The sequence below is a fragment of the Corythoichthys intestinalis genome, chromosome 21, assembly GCF_030265065.1.
Source record: "Corythoichthys intestinalis isolate RoL2023-P3 chromosome 21, ASM3026506v1, whole genome shotgun sequence".
Taxonomy (NCBI): Eukaryota; Metazoa; Chordata; class Actinopteri; order Syngnathiformes; family Syngnathidae; genus Corythoichthys; species Corythoichthys intestinalis.
Window position 1 is genome coordinate 30,080,448 of NC_080415.1, and position 23,416 is coordinate 30,103,863.

Genomic DNA, 23,416 nt, shown 5'->3' on the forward strand with positions numbered 1-23,416 from the left:
CAAGAATGTCATGGGACAATCATAATTATGGCATGACAATGTCATGAGCATTAATTAATGCTCATGACAGATGTCACTTAGTGTTATCTGACAAATTATCTCACTTTTGAATGGATGTAAAAGATCTGAGCTGGACATAAATGGAGTTAGTGACATAATTTGCCGGATGACACTTAATGAAATTTGTCATAAGCATTCCATTAATGGCCATGATAGTGCCATGTCACAGTCATAATTATGATGGTCTTTTGACAGTCATATGACGCTCCTGTCAAATTAAGTGTTAGATATTAACCCAAAAAAATCAACAAACAAGCCACACTGAACAATAGGCCATAGGCTTCAAAATGAAGGAAAAAAGTTGCTGCTTATAGTCCGAAAATTGCGGTACATTTGTCCTCGTATTATTGTATTTTTTTCTCTAAATAGACTTCTAGTACAAAACTACAAAATTTTGCTTATAAAAAACTTTAGCTGTTCTTTTTCATCATACATTTTATTCCATTGCTGTTTCCCCCCCCTCATTTCCTATGCAATAATGACTTAAACTGTTCCAACCATTTAGAAAAGAAAAATCTAAACATTTTTGTGAGTCACAATTTTTAATTCTAACAATTACTATTTCCACAACATGCAACATTTTAACACTTGAATTACCTCTCATACAGTAGCTTTTTTTTTTCAAGTGTGCGCTGAAGTTTAAAAGCCTCATCCCCGATAAACTCCTTGCTCCCGTCAGCGATTATTCTACCTACTCTCCCGATTAACTATTACTTCCTGACAAAATGGCCAAATCGGAAGATGCCGTTGCTCAAAATGTCATAAATAAAAACCTTTTAAGACTCGGGATCAAATTAAACAAGCTCTACATCTATGAAATGCCAACTTGGGAATTATGAGCCATACACCATTTTACCCTGCCACTGATAAATCATACTAATGTAGCTCCTGCGATACGTTTACGACATCCAACTCCAGTGATAAATGGCACAACATCCTTAAATAGATTCGCACACGGACCATTTTTCCCAGTTGAGTTGCCGCTGGGGAATATGTCCACTTTATATGGATGAGGCCCAGCGTGGCCATTAGAAGGGCATGCCCACTCCTGGGAGTTTTTGATACACATTTCCATTAGCACGTTGGATGCTATGCCCACTGGTTTTAGTACCAAGAAGTGCTTGGTGCACAAAGAAAAGAAAATATATACAACTGTACTAGGAAAAGTATTGTGAGCTTAAATGACTTTTTTCATTTGGAAATTCTGAAATTGATATGCTCATGTTCATGTGAAATGCTGCTAATACGCTAGCACATATGTATTCACTCGTAACATTATCAATTAGTTTTTGTAAATATTTTTCCATGAAAAATATTCACCTACCTTCATCACCTACCTAACAAAATTTTCTACTCTTAAAAAAGTTTTGGTTACATTTCCTACTGAATTTTGCTTCACTTATTGCTAGCAATAACATTGTTGAATCTCAAATTCGAAAGGTTTCGAACGACTTAAAATGGTGTCTGTAAAAAAGTCTCAGATATCTACCTCATTACTATCGCTTAATTGTATTTTTTTTTTATTACTGTCGCATTTTCTCCGATATGTATAAAAAAAAGTTTAAAGGGGTAAATATATGAAAAAGAAAATCTAGACCACTCCTTGATGTCTGCGATTTCTGCATCGCGACCCTTGTTATATTACCATGTTTCACCCATAAAATTCCCCCAAAATCCAGCTGTGGCCATTCACAGCTGTGTCTTGACACTCAGTGATACATGCTACATGGTAGTTTTGGATCGAAACGAGGTAAGTACGCAATAATAGCTTTTTAATGTCATGGTGTCTTTAATTCTGGTCTTTTCATGCTCTCACCTCCAGATAGGGTTTTGCTATTTCATTTTTTTTTTTTTTTTTTTTAATGCTGTCCTGTTCAAAATTTTCTTCCCCCAGAAAATTGAGGTTTTAAGCTTTCCAATGATGTATCACACATGCATATCTGACAATTTTGAAAGTCAAAATTCAAGTCACCTGAGTGTTTTCCGCCATATATATACTAATGTGTATATATACATACAGTATATACAGTATATATATATCAGGGGTCGCGTTAACCGGATATTTTCCGTCGTTGACCGTTTTTTTAAAACGGTGACGGAAAAAACTGAAGTCCGTCCGTCATTTTGACAGGTTGCAATTCACACCCCAGACCACAGGGTGGCGAGTGAGCATATTAATTAGCTATTGTCTCTCTTAATGCATGACGTCGTTGGCTCTTCTGTCAGAATATTGTAGCGTCACTGGGGTCTGGCGGCGGCACCGTGATTGACACATCAACGCGAGGTTCTTATTAGTGCACCCGGTGTGCCAGCGCGTCATCCAATTGATGGACAAGATTGTCGCCTGTGTATAGACCCCAATCACATGACGTCACAACTCCGCCCCCCTGACCGGAGCCGCCATATTGTGTGTCAGCTCGTCATGTTTACACATTACCGCTACGTACATGCCTCCTATTACGGCGTGTTTTTCTGCTCGTTAATATTAATAATCAAAATGGTGAAGGCGTGTGTGGCGGTTGGTTGCTGTAACAGAGAAGATAGACGGAGAGACTTGAAGTTCTACCGTATTCTGAGAGACCCGAAGATGAGAGCGAGATGGACTGCTGTAATTCGACAAGAAATCTGGGCACCAAACGATCACCACAGACTATGTAGTAGTCTTTTTATATCTGGTAAGATGCATTTAATATATATTTAGAAGATTTTGGGCTGACAACCACAATTAAGATCATTGTGTGACGTTGGTGATTGGGGTCTATATCGTTGCCTCTTTTTCTTTGGGGGCGGAGTTGTTGGCGGTAAGCAGAGTAAAAAGGGAGAAAAATACCACGACTTCCGTGTCTAATTTTTCGCCGCCAAGCAAGCGTTACAATATTAATTAAAAATGAATGAATACTAAATACTATTGAATATGTCATCATTATCATTTTAACCCTTGAGAGTCGAAGGACGCGCCGGCGCGTCCTCAGCGCACGTCGTCTTTGAAGCGCCCTCACGTTTTAATTACGTCACCCACATGCCGTTGGTTAGTCTCGTTTTCAAGTGCGGAAGTTGCGGTTTACTCTCGTTATTATTTGAAGTCAATCGACCAACTAAAACGTGAGATATTGTCATTTAAGTTTTATAGTTTTATTGTCCTCTCAAAAAAACATTAAAACGCTGCATGGATCATTTGTTTATGTCTATATTTCCATCATTTCTTGTCCTTTTTCAAAACGGAAGCTCCATGAAAAAAACACAAATCAAACGAACCCTTTCGAAGTCACAGTGGAAGCACAAAATGCGTTTTTTTTTTAATGAATATAACTGCCGTGCGAGGTTCCACCGAACGAGAGGGAGGAGTGCTCTGAAGCAGCGAGGTGGCGAGCGACGGCCGTTTGGATCGAGCAGCGACTTTGTGTGACTTTGAGAATGAACGGAAAACTAAATTTAGCGCAAGCAATTGTGCTTTTTGATCAACTTGAGGAAGAGGATGGTCCAAATTCGTCATCATCGTCTTCTTCGGAAGAGTCCCCGAGTGAAGATAGTGACGGATTTGAACACGTGGGTGACGCCATCGACGAGCAGAGGTAAGCCAACTCACTTTTTTTTTTTTTTTAATGCTGAAAAAGTTTCTTTTGATATTGCAAGACAAAGTTAATTTTGATGCAATATAAGTGTGTGTTCGTGTATATAGTAATAAAATGTGCATATCAGATCAAAGTCGTACGTGCACTGTGTGTATGCCAGGCAGGAATTTATAATTTGTGGTGTTCTTCTTTCTATATGAAGATTAGGGATGTAGCACATATTCAGCTATGGTATTCTTTCTATTGTCATACATATAGATTTCCATTATTATTTATTGCTGTATATATTTTTATTTTATACTTTATTATTTTCATACTGACTTTTTCTTCATGTACATTTATAGTGACAATGAAAGTAAAGTGAAATGAAAATTGAAGGGTGGAAAGAGGACCGACACCCCATGGAAGTGTGGGCTGTCTGATGTAGCCCTGTGTCTAATTCCAGGACGAAACTGCTTTTCAGAGTGGCATGCCTGAAAAAATTTTAACTTGTTTATTGTAAATATTTTTGAAAATACTTTTTTCCCCCCAATGTTATATATATATTTTTTCCCCCACAATCAGTCTTCTCAATTTGTGTATATAAATGTGTGTTCAAGAAGCTTGATTGTGTGTACATAGTTTTCATCAAGTGATGGGCCGCAATACCTAAACTCATAAAGAGATGGCCTCTAAACACTTTTTGTGTTAGATGGTATATATTTTTTCACTGTTCGGTCTGCTGTATATAACCTGTTTTGACTAGAGCATGTATAAAGGCAAAAAACGCCTATGGCTATACCTGTTGTTTATGTTGAATTGTCAAATATAAGACTATTCTAATTTTTTTTGGTTGAATGTTCATCCTAACATGTTGAATAAATATTACAAAGTTTCGAAACGGTTCGTTACGCATGTTTGGTTGTCAATTGGACATCAATATTAAAAATTTTGACAAAACGATTTTGGAATTTTTGGTCTTTTTGGGCCCAAAATGATGATTTATAATTGGTCAGTGAAGGAAACAACAGTTTGGACATGAAGTTCAAGGTGTCACAAAAAAAGGGACCAAACCAGGCCATCGTAAACAATTCTGTCTTTGAAATATAAAGGCAACTTCAAAGGCATGCAAAATCAGACAAAATAGGCCCAGACCTTAAAGGGTTAAACATTTAAGTGACGGGTAAAAATAGACTATGACCGGATTTTTATGACCCTGTCAGTCAAAATGACAGACAACGAAAATGTCTAGCGCAACCTCTTTTATATATATAGTTGGGGTTTTTTTTGTACAATTTTCAACTCAATTATATTCCACCACTTTTACCTGCATTGCTCAAATTTTTGTCTCACGTTAGATTTAGATTTTCCCTTCCTCTGAGTGTTAATAAAATACAGTACAGAATTTCTACTTTTACTTCTATCTATTTGCCAGTAGCCTTTAAAGCTCCAGACAGTAAAACAAATTCTTCATCTCTCGTCTTTAACATGTGTCCCAGTTGGTGCACCGCACCTCCTAATTTAAATTTTGGCCCTCCAAATCCAGTATTGTCAGTTACGAGCGACTGGTTCCCGACGCTCTCATGTGGCAGACTTAGATGCCAAGACTACCATGAAATCTGGAACTCTTTGCCGTTACTTTGCCTTTGGTTGTTTGGAGAAGCCGAAAACCGCAGACGGGAAGCTCAGAATGAAGCAGAAGGTCCGAAACTGTCAGCTTCCACTATATTTCTATTAAAAGAAGAAAAAAAAGGATGCTTAATAGTGCCCCGAGGAATCGTAGAAGAAAAAAAAAAAACAGTAGCGGTCATTGTGGATGTCCTAGGAGAGGAGGAGGGATGGATTTTGGGATGGAAGGTTAGACTAACGAGCTAGGCTTTGGGCTCGCTGCCATAGAAGCTCTCAAGTGTCATAAAGGATAAACCCTCATCATCGGTATCGACTTTCGGGCCGATAGCGCACGTCCTCCACGCGTGAGCTCGCATGTGGGCTTTATGGTAAGTGTAGCTGGGAAATGGTGGATTTTTAGAATAGACAAATGGATCATTTGGTCGATTGGTTACCTTCATCAAGTTGATCAAGATTTATTATTTGTCTACACGTGTTGCACCACCGTGAATATTTAACTATCAATTTCGAGAAGCGTTAACTTATTCGCTGCCATTGAGAAGGATAGACGACCGATCTTTTTAAAATGGGAAGCGTTCAAAATCACAGTTTTAATCAATCAATCTCGGTGGAAACTTGGTTATTCACTGTAAGCTCGTCCAGTGTACAAAGGAAATAAAGCTAATGGAAAGTGCGGCGGAAGCGCCAAACATCGGTCAACCAAAAGGTCAGTGGTTTCACGTTAAGATGTGCTCTAACCTTTTGTCTCGCCGAAAAGACAGCTGGAAGGAAGGAAGGCAGTGAGGACATCGAGTTGAATTTAAGTCTTAGAAGCCGTGTTCGGATAGATTCTGAATTTTGTTTGACAGAAAAAGTGTATTTTTCACAGGGAATTTGGTCGAGTTTTGTCTTCTTGTATGATAATCAAGAACATTTAGTTTGTTTTTTATTAGTTTGGAAGTTTTCGTTTGACTTTTAAAATAACACTAGGTAACTTATCAGTTTTGGTCGATTTTAGCGATGCCTGTGGACAAAAGCGGCAGTGTTTTGCCTTAAGGAAGACTGCGTTTCCTTTGAGGACCAGCGCATACCCGCACAGTGTCGTAAAATCATCATCTCCTGGTCGCCTGCAGATGGATCAAACGACACTTCTGTTTCCAGCGGCTGTGTGAAGGATGAATAGTAATAAGGTAATGAATCCAGTTGTGGCTAAACAATACCATATGAAGGTTAGAAACCGTGTGGCTAACTAATTTTGGCCCATTCCTCCATGCAGATCTCCTCTAGAGCAGTGATGTTTTGGGGCCGTCATTGGGCAACACCGACTTTCAACTCCCTCCACAGATTTTCTATGGGGTTGCGATCTGGAGACTAGCTAGGCCACTCCAGGACCTTGAAATGCTTCTTAAGAAACCACTCCTTTGTTGCCCTGGCTGTGTGTTTGGGATCATTGTCATGCTGAAAGACCCAGCCACGTCTAATCTTCAATGCCCTTGCTGATGGAAGGAGATTTTCACTCAAAATCTCTCGATTCATGGCCCCATTCGTTCTTTCCTTTACACAGATCAGTCGTCCTGGTCCCTTTGCAGAAAAACAGCCCCAAAGCATTATGTTTCCACCCCCATGCTTCACAGTGGGTATGGTGTTCTTTGGATGCAATTCAGTATTCTTTCTCCTCCAAAAACGAGAACCTGTGTTTCTACCAAAAAGTTCTATTTTGGTTTCATCTGACCATAACACAGTACTTCTCAAATAGTGGGGCGGGCACCCCTGGTGGGCGCAGAGCGATGCTGGGGGTGGCGCATGTGACCTTGGGGAACATACAGTACTTTTTTGCCTTACTAGAATAAAGTGCAATTGCACATCCACTGAGTGGGTGGCAATGGTGCTCTCATTTTCAGCATGTGCGCAGTATTTTCGAACCAAACGAGCACACAGCAAAGAGCACTGGAGATATGAAAAGCTAAGACGAAGAAATATGACGAAGCGTATGTAGCATTTGGCTTTTGGCTTTGACTTTTAGTACAGTGGGAGATGAGGAAAGACCAGTCTGTTTACTTTGTCTAAAAATGTTCACAGCGGACAGCAGAAATTCTTTTTTTTTTTTTTTTTCTACAGCGAAAACGTGCCGAATACTGCCAACAATCGTCCCGCTTCGTCAGTGTTAAATCAGTAAACCAGCGAGCACTGTCAGCATCACATTAGGTGGCATACTAAATTGCTCAATGCAAAATCACCCAACAAAGCAAAGGAGCTGATACTTCCTGCAGCAAAAATAAAAACTGTCTCTCTGTCCAATGACACTGTCGTTTTTGTTCGATTATTTTTTTTTTTCCCCAGTCTAATAGTTTGGCATATTGTCCTCTCGAGTTAATGTTGCTAATCAATTTGAATTTATGATTATGTATTGATTTTTTTTTTTTTTTTTTTTTTTTCAGTGTCATACGGTCAAAAATAGATCTTGAGTCTATTTTTAGAGTATGGATGTGTTCTTTTTACACTTTTTTTTCTTGTTTAATTTTAAACAAGACACAATGTTATGGAGAGGTGTACTTATAATAATAAGAATCTTATAGACAAATTATACTACAGTTTATTTACAGTGGCGACAGAGAGTTGGGGGGGTGCTGAACCTTATGCATTCCAAGGGGGGGCGTAACAGAAAATATTTGAGAAGCACTGCCATAACACATTCTCTCAGTCCTCTTCTGGATCATCCAAATGCACTCTAGCGAACCGCAGACGGGCCTGGACGTGTACTTTCTTCAGCAGGGGGACACGTCTGGCAGTGCAGGATTTGAGTCCCTGGCATTGTGTTACTGATAGTAGCCTTTGTTTCTGTGGTCCCAGCTCTCTGTAGGTCATTCACTTCGTCCCCCCGTGTGGTTCTGGGATTTGTGCTCCCCGTTCTTGTTATCATTTTGACGCCACGGGGTGAGATCTTGCATGGAGCCCCAGATCGAGGGAGATTATCAGTGGTCTTGTATGTCTTCCATTTTCTAATAATTGCTCCCACAGTTGATTTCTTTACACCAAGCATTTTGCGTACTGCAGATTCAGTCTTTCCAGCCTGGTGCAGGTCTACAATTTTGTCTCTGTTGTCCTTCGACAGCTCTTTGTTCTTGGCCATAGTGGAGTTTGGAGTGTGACTGACTGAGGTGTCCTTCGACAGCTCTTTGTTCTTGGCCATAGTGGAGTTTGGTGTGTGACTGACTGAGATTGTGGACAGGTTTCCTTTATACCGATAATGAGTTATAACAGGTGCCATTAATACAGGTAACGAGTAGACCTCGTTAAAATAAGTTAAACCTCTTTGACAGCCAGAAATCTTGCTTGTTTGTAGTGACCAAATACTTATTTTCCACTCTAATTTGGAAATAATTTCTTTAAAAATCAAACAATGTTATTTTCTGTTTTTTTTCCCCCTCATTCTGTCTCTCATGGTTGAGGTTTACCCTTGTTGAAAATTACAGGCCTCTCTAATCTTTTCAAGTAGGAGAACTTGCACAATTGGTGGTTGACTTAGGGGCGCCAGGGGTGCTAGCTGTTTGCATTTCAAATCTTTGGAAAATTTTGGCCTAATTACGAATTTTGATAGGTTTTTTTTTTGTAGCATTTCCGATAACATTTCACCTCAATCTCTTTCAAATGGATTTAACGTCTACCCGCGTCAATGGCAGCCTATGAGTTAATTCCACTCAGCTCTCTTCCTAATATAGTATTCTCACCCTCTCGTATTAGAAGCGTCGAGACGTCACCTCCATTAGCCTTTTCATGACTTCCTCTCTACATCAGCTGCTTCTATTTATTCGTTTATTTTTTTTCCTTCTGATCCTAACAACTCCTTCTACTACTCCAGGCGCATCTGTATGCATGGAAGAACTCCGGCTGCGCGACAGGTTCACTGACACCGCAGAACCCGCCGCCTGCTTGAGTAATAAGCAGTGAGCAATGAGAGGAGACGGGAGCCTGCAGGACGACACAGTGGTGAGCAACCTCGCGACTACCATTCGTGGGGGTGGGGGTGTGAGTGAGGCTGTGTGATGTTTCAAAATCAGGCTTACCCGTCCAAGCGTGGCGAGCAGCTGGACCTGGCTGGTATTAGTATGCCCTTGGTGTCCACGTACCCACAGAATCTACAAGCAAATAGAATCCCGGACTGCATTTTGGCAGGGAATGTTCATTTTTCAGTGTCATTGACGGTGCTGTCAATGGCAGCCAATGAATTGATTTTGTCAGTGAAATTGGAATTAACCAGTAAATCAGTGAAAAATATGAAAGACGTGAAAACACTCAGTGCTATATAAATGTTGAAAATTTCAAGACTAGTTTCTTCCGATGCAAAGTTTTGTGAAGTCATTTTTGGGGAATTCTCGGTATTCCTCAAGATGGTAGGAAATGGTAAAATTAAATTTTGTGCCATCGTGCGGAAAATTATTATTATCATTATTTAAGGAGTGTTCACTTTAACAGTGAAGGAGATAGCTTTTGCAAAGGACCTGGCACCAGTTAGAGCTGTCTGATAATGACTTTTTGACCAAAATCTGATACTGATATCAATTTGATACCAAGATATGCGGGCGTGGACTTAACGTATAATGGTAAATTGTGTTGTAATGCTTTAATAATGATAAATGTAACAATTTCAAGGTATTCGACATAAACCTTTTTTGAAAAATTAGAGAACAATATATAATTAGTTTTATTAGTTTTCTTAATGACTATTCCTTTCTGGTAACGCAGTAGTTATATGTGATGAGTTTATAATTTATTGTTTTTATTTTATAGTTCATTTTATTTGTGCACTATGAATGCAAATAGTCTTTGCTCACTTAAAAAATTCCAAGCATCTTAGTTTAGAGCAGTACTTCTCAAATAGTGGGGCGCGCCCCCCTGGGGGGGCGCATAGCGATGCCAGGGGGGGCGCATGTGTCCTCGGGGAACATACTTTTTTCTTTTTTTCTTTTTTGCCTGACTGGAATTAAGTGTACTTGCACATCCACTCAGTGGGTGGCAGTGGCGCTCTCATTTTCAGAGTGCGTGCAGTATTTTTGAACTAAGGAAGAGCGCTCAGCACACAGAAAACAGATATGAAGAGCAGCGCGCCGCCGCCGTTTTAGAAAGCCGTTTTCCGACCGGACTCACTCACGCAGCGACCCACTGTCTTGTCCGGTTCTCACGTCGCCGCCCGAGAAGTGCCATTTTCGGCTTGGGATCGTCACGACGACCGCCCTCACCTACGGTTCTACCTCGGCCGCCGAGAATGCGCTTTTTTCGTGCCGTTTGTCTTTTAGCTTTGACTTTTAATACAATGGGTGATGAGGAAATACCACTGTTTACTGTGTCTAAAAATAATTACAGCGGACTGCCAGAAGCCAAATCAATTAAGACGCCACTTAAAGACATTTGACCCCAATCTCATTGATAAGCCGTTTTTCAGCGAAAACGTGCCGAATATTGCCAACAATCGTCCTGCTTTGTCAGTGTTATATCAATAAACCAGTGAGCATTGTTAGCATGCTCATTGCAAAATGACTCCACACCATTGCAAAGGAGGTAATACTGAGTGTGAGCAGCAAAAATAAAAACTGTCCTTCTGTCCAAGGACACTCTTTTTTTCCTTTATTCATTTTTGTTTTTTCGGTCAAATTTTTTGGCATATTGTCCTCATGAGTGAATGTTTCTAATCAATTTGAATTTGTTATTATTTACGGATTTTATTACATTTTATTTTTCTGTATCAAATGGTCAAAAATGTACCTTGAGTGTATTTTTACAGTTTGAATGTGACTTTTTTTTTTTAATTCGGGCAAATTGATGCACGTCAAGTCTCTGTTACAAACAAAACAATGTTAATAAAGTTATACTTTATTATAAGTTGATCTATGTTACTTTTTTTCTTTATTAGAAAAAAAGGACACAATGTTAGGCAGATGCGTATTTATAATAGTAATTTTATAGACAAATAATACTATTTACAGTGGCGGCAGAGAGTTTGGGGGGGCGCGAAACATTTACGTCTTGCTTGGGGGGGCGTAACAGAAAATAATTGAGAAGCACTGGTTTAGAGCCATCTACAGGTCATTCTAAGCATAGCTGCTGTGCCAAGCTGTGGCTAGTCCATGTACATAGGCTGTAAGCTTTTTAAATCAACATAGAATAAATAATAAAAACATAATAATATACATTGCTGCAAAACAGATGCCGATATTTTCGGATATTATTTTAACAACTCTAGAGCCATACATAAAAAGCCATTTATTTACTTCCCCCAAATATTTGTTTTTAAAAGAGTTTTTAAAAAAATATTCAGATTTGCCAAAATTCTGAAGAAAATAATTCAAAGTAATTTTCATGTTTCCTTGCTAACACACAAACTGCTAAAGTAAAACAATCCAAGTTTGCAATTTTAGAAATGACGTATTATATGAGTAAATTTGCAGACTATTGCACGAGTCCAACTCACAAGCAAATCCCGGGCTCTTACCTGTTGTGGGCAAGTCGAGTCGAGTCAAGTCATGAGGTTCGTCGAGTCGAGTCGATTCACGAGGTTATGTCGAGTCAAGTGGAGTCACGAGGTTATTTTGAGTCGAATCAAGTCACGAGATTATGTCCAGCTGGGTCGAGTCACGAGGTTATGTCAAGTCGAGTCCAGTCACGAGGTTATTTCGAGTCAAGTCGAGTCACGAGGTTATGTCCAATCGAGTCGAATCACGAGGTTATATCCAGTCGGGTCGAGTCACGAGGTCATGTCCAGTCGGGTCGAGTCACGAGGTCATGTCCAGTCGGGTCGAGTCACGAGGTCATGCCGAGTCGGGTCGAGTCATGAGGTCATGCCGAGTCGGGTCGAGTCACGAGGTCATGCCGAGTCGGGTCGAGTCACGAGGTCATGCCGAGTCGAGTCGAGTCGAGTTATGATGTTATATCGAGTCGATTCGATTCACGAGGTTATGTCGAGTCGAGTCACGAGGTTATGTCGAGTCGAGTCACGAGGTTATTTCGAGTCGAGTCACGACGTTATTTCGAGTCGAGTCGAGTCACGAGGTTATTTCGAGTCGGGTCGAGTCACGAGGTTATCTCGAGTCGGGTCGAGTTGCGAGGTGATATCCAGTCGGGTGGAGTCACCAGGTTATGTCTAGTCCATTCGAGTCGAGTCTCGAGGTTATGTCCATTCGAGTCGAGTCTCGAGGTTATGTCCATTCGAGTCGAGTCACCAGGTTATGTCTAGTCCATTCGAGTCGAGTCTCGAGGTCATGTCCATTCGAGTCGAGTCTCGACGTCATGTCCATTTGAGTCGAGTCATGAGGTCATGTCCATTCGAGTCGAGTCATGAGGTCACGCCGAGTCAAGTCGAGTCACGAGGTCATGTCAAGTCGAGTCACGAGGTGATATCCAGTTGGGTCGAGTCACGAGGTGATATCCAGTCGGGTCGAGTCACGAGGTTATGTCCAGTCCATTCGAGTCGAGTCACAAGGTCATTTCGAGTCGAGTCGAGTCGAGTCTCGAGGTCATGTCCAGTCAAGCCGAGTCACTAGGTCATGCCGAGTCAAGTCGAGTCATGAGGTCTTGTCATGAGGTCATGTCGAGTCTCGAGGTCATGTCCAGTCGAGTCGATTCACTAGGTCATGTCCAGTCCAGTTGAGTCATGAGGTCATGTCTAGTCCAGTCACATCACGAGGTCATGTCCAATGGAGTCGAGTATCGAGGTCATATCGAGTTGAGTATCGAGGTCATATCGATTCGAGTCTCGAGCTATTGTCAAGTTGAGTCGAGTCTAGAGGTCATGTCGAGTTGAGCCGAGTCACAAGGTTGTAAAGACAAATCGGGTCAAGTTAAAAAGTTGTTGAGTCACAGGATGGGCAAGGCCTTCACCATGCTTCCCAGCCCACCCACAAAGCACTCAGGTTTCCGATCTACAATCCAAGTTTTTTTAGTCAGTTTGTCGAGTCTCGAGTTATTGCCTGCCTGTTGAGTTGAGTCTCGGACCCTCCCAACTCAAGCGAGTGAAGTCCGAGTCCACGTTTTTTTTTTCTTCAAGTCCGAGTCGAGTTACGAGTCATCAAATTGGCGGCTGAAGTTGACTCAAGTCCAATTGTCTGAAATTTTGTAAGAAACAGTTACATCATTTGATTTCATTCTTTTGAGAAACTTTGTTAGCAACCATAAAAGAATTGGTGCTTTGGCCGAACAATCAAAAAACTGTCCTTTTTGTGCCTTGTTTAAATTTGGCAACAAATGCAAATTCATGCAGTTTTCACTCATTTCATTTCAGATTACACAAGCCACTTCAAACATTGCGACACTCTTTCTCTTCTTTGTTGTCAAGTCAACAGAAACTGCTGAGAGTAACGCAAAAAGAAATGTTTTTCTTTTATTAAAATAAAATGACTGGAAAAACAAGTCATTTAATCCTCTCCCAAGACACCATATATGGCGACTGGATTTTTATAAGTTTGCAGATTTATGGCTTCAATAGTTGCATTTTAATGAAAGTCCGCTTTTCTCGTTTTTTTTTTGTTCGTCGCCACAAGCGTCGCTTTTGGTTGTTGGTGTCTTTAAAGGGGACAAAAAAGGATTTTTCTGTCTGTGGGATGAATTGGGATGGAACAAACATTTTTTTTTTTTATTGGTCGAGTGCGTGGCCACATGTGCTTAAAGTAAGCGCAGCCACCACTACAGTGGAAAGGCTGCTTGTTATTGCCCAAAGCCAACATGGCGGTTTGGAGTTGTTTTGATAGTGCCCGGAACTTTTTGAAAGAGAATTTTAAAAGTCTCATGGGAGCACTCAAAACGGAAAAGGCTACTACAAATGGAATGAATAGACTGTATTCAAAAGTAGGTTTAGACTTTTGAAATGAAGGAATAGAGGGTGGAAGGATACAAGTGTGGGGTGAAACGAATGATAAGGAGCAGTAAGAAAATTCATGAATTTCTAAACATAAAGTATAAGAAGAAAAGTTGTAATTGTATTTTTACTGAGCGTGGCCATTCGCTATAGTGTGCTGTATCTTCAATACAGACAGTGAACAAGCATAAGCACGGTGGCGTATGAAATATTTAATCGGACAAGATGAAAGCTTGCTTGTAAAAAAAATAAATAAGTAAAAGAAATTGAAAAAGATGACTCCGGTGGTTGGAGGTGTGACATACGAGTGGGTAATATTTTATATTAAAAAAGAGCTGAAGTGTATTCAGAAAAATCTACTGTATTTGGTAACACTTTATTTGAACTCATAGGATCATCATAATTATGACAGCAGTGTTGTTTTTGGTGGCCCTTTTAATTTTCATCTTTGTCCTTTGGACAATAATACTTATTAGTAGAGATGCCGATCGATCGGGTCCGATCACATCATTTTCAAAGTATCGGAATCGGCAAAAAAATATCGGACATGCCTTTTTTAAATATATACAGGGGTGCACATATTTTTTTTGCCCAGGTTCTCAGAGGAGGACCTGGAGATGTCACTTGGTCCTCATTGAGCTTGAGAGCCGACCCGCCTTATGCGATGAAATTATGACAAGCTTTACTTAGAGCCAATTACCTTTAATTAATTATATAAACAATTAACGCTTGATTAACATCAACTGGAACAACAAACTTGCCATTACTTTGAAGTGAACTGTAAAGAAATAAACATAAAAGCAGTAATTCAAAAATAAAGGGCATTCGTATGCCGCTCCCACATTAACTCCAAGCCTTTGTAAAAGTGGGATGTCCTCCTCATAAGAGCTCATTGAACGTGCATGTTTAGCTTTGTGAAATGCGAGCAAAAACACGTTTGTCCGTGCATGGCGCTGTTCTTCAATAACTTTATTCCGCCACTTGTCCATAGGGCGATTGGGGTCCTGTCTGACATCGATAGTTTGCTTAATTGCCACATGCTCTGTTTTTTTCGTGCTTTTCAAAGTTTGGATGGCTAAAATTCTTTGACCCTACATAAAATACGCTGCTCTTATTAGCGATATTAGGATTCTCACGGCAAATGTTGCACCACATTTCCGTGCGAGCATCATTTGCTTCTAGCCGTGGTACCTCCTGCAGCCACTTTTCAGCAAAAGTCCTTTTTTCCCGGTAGCTCCGGTGACGTCTCTGTCGTCTGTCTTTTGACGGGGTTGGGGGAACACGGAAATAATTACTTAATAGGGCCTGCCTCTTTGACATTTTGAGAAGTGATTCTCTCGTGTCCGCCGCAAATACAGTGGTCAGCCATCGGTACGCAAAAGCGTATGGAACCCGTTGAGGGCCAGCATGTTTGTCTACGTCCAGTACACATGCGCGCATGCGGACCACTTATGTGCACCCCTGAATATATATATATATATTTTAATTAAATCGTTTTCTAATTGTATTTAACGTTACAGACATAATATGTTACATTCATCCAGAGTCTTTAGTTTAGGCTTAAGGTAGGGTTATCAAATTTATCCCGTTAATGGTGGTAATTAATTTTTTAAAAAATTGATCACGTTAAAATATTTAACGCAATTAACGCATGCGCTGCACGACCCACTCACGCATTGTCGCGTTCAATCTGTAATGGCGCCGTTTTCCTATATATAGAGCTAAAAGGCAGCATAAAATGAGTGGAGTGAATTTTGGCAGCCTTTGGAGCATTTTTTAATTGGCTAAAGCCTTACAATCCCTCTCCCTACGATTAGAAATATCATGGGAAGCAATGTAGGGAAGAAGGGTACTAATTGATCTTTTTTTTAACACCCAATGTTATTTCCCAATGCAGAGAAGATTTATCAATTGATACCACTACGCACAGTCATGGGTGCACTTCCCATCATGCATTTGGGCACAACAATTAAATGGCTACAGTATCATTTACTGAAAGCTCTACAAATACACTAGATGGCAATATTTAGTCACAATATACAAAGTCACATTTATCCTTTAAGGATTACAAGTCTACACTACACTAATACACAAATACACTAGATGGCAATATTTAGTCACAATAGACAAAGTCACATTTATCCTTTAAGGATTACAAGTCTTTCTATCCGTGGATCCCTCTCACAGAAAGAATGTTAAGAATGTAAATGCCATCTTGAGGATTTATTGTCATAATAAACAAATACAGTACTTATGTACTGTATGTTGAATGTATATATTCGTCTGAGTTTAATTCATTTTTTTTCTTAATGTATTGCCAAAATGTATATGATCGGGAAAAATTATCGGGAAAGATTGGAATTGAATCGGGAGCAAAAAAAAGCAATCGGATCGGGAAATATCGGGATCGGCAGATACTCAAACTAAAACGATCGGGATCGGATCGGGAGCAAAAAAACATGATCGGAACAACCCTGCTGTCAAATAAAGTAATACCTATTGATCCAAATAGATGAACAAATAATCCGCACTGGACTATAAGCCGCAGGATTCAAAATGAGGAAAGAAAGTAGCGGCTTATAGACCGAAAATTACGATAGTTGTCAGTCAACATATCGTCACAAATGTTATGAAAATATTTTATTAAGGTCGAAAAGTTATCTAGTGTTGCTGCACATCGTCTTACCTTTCTGTTTGACCCATCCCTCGCCCAATCAATCCTACTCTCCGCCCGCAAACTAGGCCCCTTTGTTGCCCAGCTCCCAGCACCCTAATTTCCACCCCTGGTCCTATGGTTTACATTTAACAAATATATGTGATTTTACAAGAAAAAGTGTCAGTTTTACATTGTTATCACAACACCTACACACTATTTCCAGAAACCGCGCGCGCTTTTCCTGCTGAGTAAATGATCTCGAACCTGAGTTATGGGCCTGTCAAAAAGTCCATCTATGAAATTAAGGAGGCTCACGTCCGCAACAAGAATTTGTGAAAGAGCAGACGAGAAAAGCGGGAAGATTGGAGCAGCTGTTGCAGCAGGTGAACGAAAAGAATGTAGTCAGGAGGGAAATTAATTGGTTCTGGTACCGGTGAGGCGGTCGTCATGGGCTGCCCAACGTACTAGGTGGTGAGCTCACATCCTGCGCTAACACTAGTCGCTATTCATCAGGAAGCATGTACCGGTCGGGAGGAACCCACGGGAACCATTTGTTTGTATGGGTTTGAACCCGGCGGCCTTGTCAGCGATTTTCATCAACCAAGCCAAATAAAGTTGACATTTATGTTAGGATTATAACAGTCTTACTTTTGCAATAATCATGTCTTAATGGTACAGGAAAAAATACGTCCAAGATGGTTGAGTTTTATGAGGAAAAAAACGAGTCAAATCGTTGCTATACACAATATTGTTGTAGGAGTAAGTAATGCTAAGTGGAACTTTGTTATTTTCCATGTAATTGGAACACATATGACTTGTTAATCCAAGCAGGTGCATGTGTTTGTGCAGCGACGTAAAGCTGAACGCTTACCGTGTGAATTCAACCACAAAAACACTTTTCAGAATTTTTTCCTTTCATAAAGAGCAGATTTGTTTTTTAACCTACCTCAGCGTACAGGCAAAACACTTGTTCGTGTCACATTCAATTTAAAGTCAATTTGTGCTAGCATGTTCTGCTTTAGCATACAGTGGATTACTTTTTCAGAGTGGGATAACTTGATTTTTTCCCCCTTTTTTCTAGGCGCGGAAATGAATAAGAAAAGGATGAAAATTGGTTGATTTTGAAATATTAGTCCAACTTGGGAATCTGGTGAATTGCCCATTATTGTCCTCAGCTCTTTAGCTGATTCATCAGTGCCTTTCCAAGATGGCCTCCTGCCAAAACATCACAGAAAATGAGGTTCTCCAGTTGATAGATGATTCTGAAAGTAAGTACAGCTTTGGCTTTCATTAATGACACTATAAAAAGCAAAAATAGCCATCAAACCTTTCTATGATTGAATTTTTTTTTTAAATTTTTTTTTTTTATTGAAGTGATTTTTCTTTTTGAAAATATAATTTTTTGAAGCAACTTATTTTCTTGATTGAATAATAAAGACAAAAACGTCCTAGCCAAAATGTGGCCCAAACACAAATCAACATTAATTCAATCAAAAAAGTTGCTTCAATCAAAAAAAAAAAAAAAAACTTGACTCCAATCCAAAAGAAATTCAAAGAAAATTAGCTTTCACATGCATTTAATTGAGTTTCAAATTTATTTTTGAATTCAAACACATTTTTTTGATTGAAGCGACTTTTTTTTTTTAATTGAAAATATATATTTTGATTGAACTTTTTAAAATTGAATAATAAAGACACAAATCTACCTCAATATGGCTCCGCCCAGGGGATACAATTTTTGACTGGGGTAACTACAATAGCATGACACCAGTGGGCGTACCATATTCAATGGATGACGTTCTTGGCGAAAAGTATTGCCAAGCAGCCTGATTTAGAATTCCCCTATAGAATAATGGGAAACAAAAAAAAAAATGCTCATTGTGAACTTATTATTATAAATATTCTTGTAAGTTCATTTTATTGCTGACACTGCGTTTTGGGGTCATCAACATGTTGTGCCCACCCTGCCCCAAAAGTCAAACTCTGCCTACGAGAGCTGTGGCTTACAGTCCAGTGCGGCTTATCTATGAACAAATGTCGTTTGGTGTCAAATTTGGTGGGTGGCGGCTTATAGTCAGGGGCGCCTTATAGTGCAAAAATTACGGAAAGTCAAATAAACACCATTCTTGCACTCTGCATTTTTTCTCAATCATCAGTGCAATATTGGGCTAGCTACCATTTCCAAGATAGCCACTTGCAAAAACATCAGCTAAGCTTTACAAATAATTGCCATATAAATAATGATTAGTAAAAGTGAGATAAAATTGAGTTAGCCCACTCCGGCACTCATTCGCTAAATCAAAGGCTGATGTACTCCAATCTCGTAGGATTCCCATTTAAAATAATTTGAATCTGGTGTTTAGCCAATAAGAACAAAACTGGGCTAACTCCGATTTTGTTGCTTTTAAGAAGGGTGTAGAAATTAAGGTTTCGTTCCAATTTCAACATTATTACAGCCAGTAGGAAGTTTTGACTTTTGGCAGGAGGGGCACAACATGTTGATGACCCCGAAACGCAGTGTCATCAATAAAATCAACTTACAAGAATATTTATAATAATAAGTTGACAATGAGCGTTTTTTTGTTTCCCATCATTCTCGAGGGGAATTCTAAATCAGGCTGCTTAGGCCATACTTTTTGCCAAGATCGTCATCCATTGAATATGGTACACCCGCCGGTGTCGTGCCAGTGTAGTTACCCCAGTCAAAAAATGGTATCTCCTGGGCGGAGCCATATGGAGGTAGATTTGTGTCTTTATTATTCAATCCCAAAAAAAGTTGCTTCAATTAAAAAAAAGTTGCTTCAATCAAAATATATATTTTCAACCCCCAAAAAGTTGCTTGAATTAAAAAAAAAAAGTGTTTGAATGCAAAAATAAATTTGAAACTCCAAAAAAAAAAAAAAAAATGCATGTAAAAGCTATTTTTCTTTCTTTTTTTTTTTCTTTTTTCTTTTTTTTGATTGATTGAAGTCAAGTTTTTTAAAAATTTTTGAAATAATGTTGATGTGTGATTTGTGCCACATTTTGGCGAGTACATTTTTGTGTTTATTATTCAATCAAAATTCAATAATAGATTTTCAAAAAGAAAAATCACTTCAATAAAAAAAAAAAGAATTATTTCAATCATAAAACAAGTTTTTGAATGCGAAAAAATATTTGAGATTGAAAAATTTGCATTTGAACACTTAATCTTTCAATGAAAAATCCCCCCCAAAAGTTGCTTCAATCAAAGAGAAAAAAATCATTTGAAAAATAAAATTGCCCTCCCCTAATTTTTAAAATTTTTTAAAAATTATATGCAAAGCAAACGACCGTCTAAATTGCTAGTCACATGATCTTTTCGAAAAATAATTTTGACCCATTATAAAAATATATTTTTTGTTCATTTCATTCATTTTTGTTGCAGTTTTATATATATACTTTTATATATATATATAGAAAAGACAATTACATGCAATGACACATTTCAGCCACCAGGTGGGGCCTGGCCCCCTGCCCCCTCCCCTTAAAATCCGCTTATGCCAGTAGGGACTTTTTCTGATTCATCAGTGCAACACCGAGCCAAAGAATCTCACATTCAAAAAGCGGACATTTTATGTTACAGCCTCATTCCCATATTGAACACATTGATTTGGACATAAAGAGATGTAGAAATCACTCCCTTTGGTGTCGAGAGATCCACATCACGCATCCAAGTGAGTTTGAGGAGATAATAGGCAGCATTAAAGGAGACCGCTGTGTGCCTTCAAAAAGGGCCCAAGGTAGTCATCTGCGCACGGCTGATAAAGACACTCGCATCTCATTAATATTCATGAGGAAGCATTACTAATTGTGGCTAATCCCATGAGAGTTTTTTTCCCCTTTTTCCCCCACTTTTGTTTTTGCATGTTCCATTTCTGTTCATGTTTGCTGATGGTTGAATGACGTAAGTCGTAAGCCTACTCGATTGGAACTTGCTTAAAGGCGTCTTGTTTGTTTGTGGGAAAAAAAATCTCAATGTCATTCTCTGGAGGAGGAGAAGGAGAAGGCGGCTTTTACCCCACAGGTGTTGCGCTCATAATGCTGCGAGGCACAAAAACAATCATCCAAAAAGGGGCTGGAGGTCTTTTCAATTCCTGACCACCTGCCTGCAAATATGGCAGCGTTACTATAACGTCGTAGAGTTGTGGCTGTGGAGAGGTAATAAATTCCCGAGGATTGCAAGGGAAGTTCAGCTTCCCCTAAAATGTCAAAAAATAAGTATTCAAATGTATAGTGTTTTGTGTACATGTCGTTGACTAAATATGTGCTAAAATGCGCTTAACTTTTGTTGAGAATTAGCTTCTTATCACTGGTTACAATGCAGCTTGCTTTTCATTCATTTGCCAAGCTTCACAGTCCTTTAAGCAGTGTGGACGCTGCACGTCTCCAGAGTTGCGAGTGCATTGTTCCACAACAGCGAAAAAAAACCGAGTGATTGGCTAATGGTTGCGTTTATCCCGCCCATCGGACGCTGCTAGTCTCTGGGGGTCTATGGGCAGTGAGCAAGGCTCGGCTGGCCCAGAAGCTTTACTTCTCTGAATAATAATTGGATAATCAGTTTGAGGCTGAACCCCTTTTTGGTTTACAGCGAAATGAGCGAATCATTGATTTTATCGTAGTAAAATCCACGGGAGGCATTTTTCAATTTTCATTCCGTTGTTCCGTTGTTTTGATATTGTTGTTTTGAACTTTCATAATCATCTTAGCGACACATGCTTTGTTAAAAACGACTAGCGAATAGATGAGCTTCTATTTCTGGAGTTTTATATTTTATTGTAGCTGCTTGTGTTTGGAGACTTGACTTCTGGCACTCTAGTTTCTTTCCCTACTGAGCAGCAGGTGCCGCTGAGCCCCTCCACCGTCACAAAGCACTCACAGGCGGACACACTTTGAGCTTACCCTCTTTCACTCAGGTGATTTGAAGTTCCGTTCTGAGACCCCCAATTTGGCCAAATTTCAAAATGAATCAACTGTTAAAAGTTGTTAAAATTGCTCTCATTATTGCATTAGTTCCCTTCTCTCTACTTTCGACATATGAAAGTTTTAAAACTGTTTCATCATTTAAAGATAGATTCAAGTCAAGATTTTGCCGATTTAGAAGTATTTTATATAAAAAGTTACTTGGGTTCGCTAGGGAGGTTCTCTACAACAGAGCCGTCCTAAAAAGTCTACTGCTTCAAGATGGCGGCTGTCTACTAACGCATTTAGTGCCATGTCTGTCATTTTGCATCTAGTTATATCTATATACAGTACATGTGATATCTACCATGTCTACCATATCTACCATAACATGCGGGCGTAGTTTGTACGCTATCGGCTACAACATGTATTATTGGAGCTACCTAGCATCGCGTTTGCTCGGCGTCACAACTTTCTTGCCTCCTCCCATCTCCTGCTCTGCTCTGTTGTCTCGGTGAGTCTGTCTCCCTCAGACTTTTCGACCAATATAGTAACGCATAGTAACGCATGCCTTTCCGTCCTCAGTAACGGTAACGGCGTTGCCAAGATGAGAAAAGTAATTAATTAGATTACCCACTACTGAAAAACATAACGCCGTTAGTAACGCCGTTATATTGTAACGCCGTTATTAACAACACTGAATATAACAAGGGTCATGACGCAGAAATCGCGGACATCAAGGAGTAATTGAGATTTTCATTTTCATATATATATATACCCTTATATACGTTTTTTTCCCCTATATATATGGCGGAAAACACTCAGGTGACTCGAAGTTCCGCTCTGAGACCCCCAATTTAGCCAACTTTCAAAATTGTCCGATATTCATGTGTGATACATCACTGGAAAGCTTAAAATCTCAATTTTCCGGGGGAATAAAAATTTTGAACAGGAGGGCATTTTAGAAAAAAAAGTTTTTTTAAACAGCAAAACCCCATCTGGAGGCGAGAGCACGCGAGAGCAGAATTACAGACGCCACAACTTTAACGAGATATTATCGAGTGCTTACCTAGTTTTGATCCAAAAACTCCATGTAGCATGTATCACTGAGTGTCAAGACACAGCTGTGAATGGCCACAGCTGGATTTTTTGGGGATTTTATGGGTGAAACATGGTAATATAACAAGGGTCGCGATGCAGAAATCGCAGACATCAAGGAATGGTCGAGATTTTCTTTTTCATATATTTACCCTTATAAATGTTTTTTTTTTTTTTTTTGTTTGGGTCCATTATTTATCATCTAAAATATCGGAGAAAATGTGACAGTAACAAAAAAATGCAATTAAGCGATAGTTATGAGGTAGATATCCGTGACTTTTTTACAGACGCCGTTTTTTTTATTGTGACATAATTTGTTTAAAAGTTTAAAATATGCGAGTGAATAATTTTTTAAGGTCGTTTTTTTTTTTTTTTAAACGAAATATGAGATCAATTAATGATTATAGGCTAAATACGACAGACATTTTGAATAATAAATATAATTACTTACCTTTGTTTTACGGCTGGGTTGAAACAAAAGCGGTTGCGCGACGTCTGTAAACGGGGGTTTACAGGGTAAAACGGACACATTAAAAATAGTTCGGAGACTTCATGCCCCATGAATCTGCTATGGCAGCAAATAGACATGTTGTTCTATCAAACACAACAGTTGTTTTGGCTTCAAATACAGCAGTTTCTTTTAAAGAGGAGTGCAAGAGCAGAAACTGCTTTTTCAGT

General features: G+C 39.4%; 1 protein-coding gene across 3 annotated transcripts in view; it reads left to right on the top strand.

Annotated features, from left to right (window-relative positions):
* The first annotated feature begins 5,525 nt into the window (after nucleotides 1-5,525).
* The window catches only part of LOC130909119 (carbohydrate sulfotransferase 15-like), a 76,428-nt gene continuing 58,537 nt past the window's right edge, over nucleotides 5,526-23,416 (top strand). The window contains exons 1-3 of one of the 3 annotated variants that reach the window (XM_057825211.1): nucleotides 5,526-5,608; nucleotides 9,079-9,206; nucleotides 17,802-17,988. The gene's annotated coding sequence lies outside the window, so the exon portion shown is untranslated. Of the gene's footprint in view, nucleotides 5,609-6,277; nucleotides 6,410-9,078; nucleotides 9,207-17,801; nucleotides 17,989-23,416 lie in introns of those variants that run through there. The other 2 variants (XM_057825212.1, XM_057825213.1) reach the window with 2 other exon arrangements.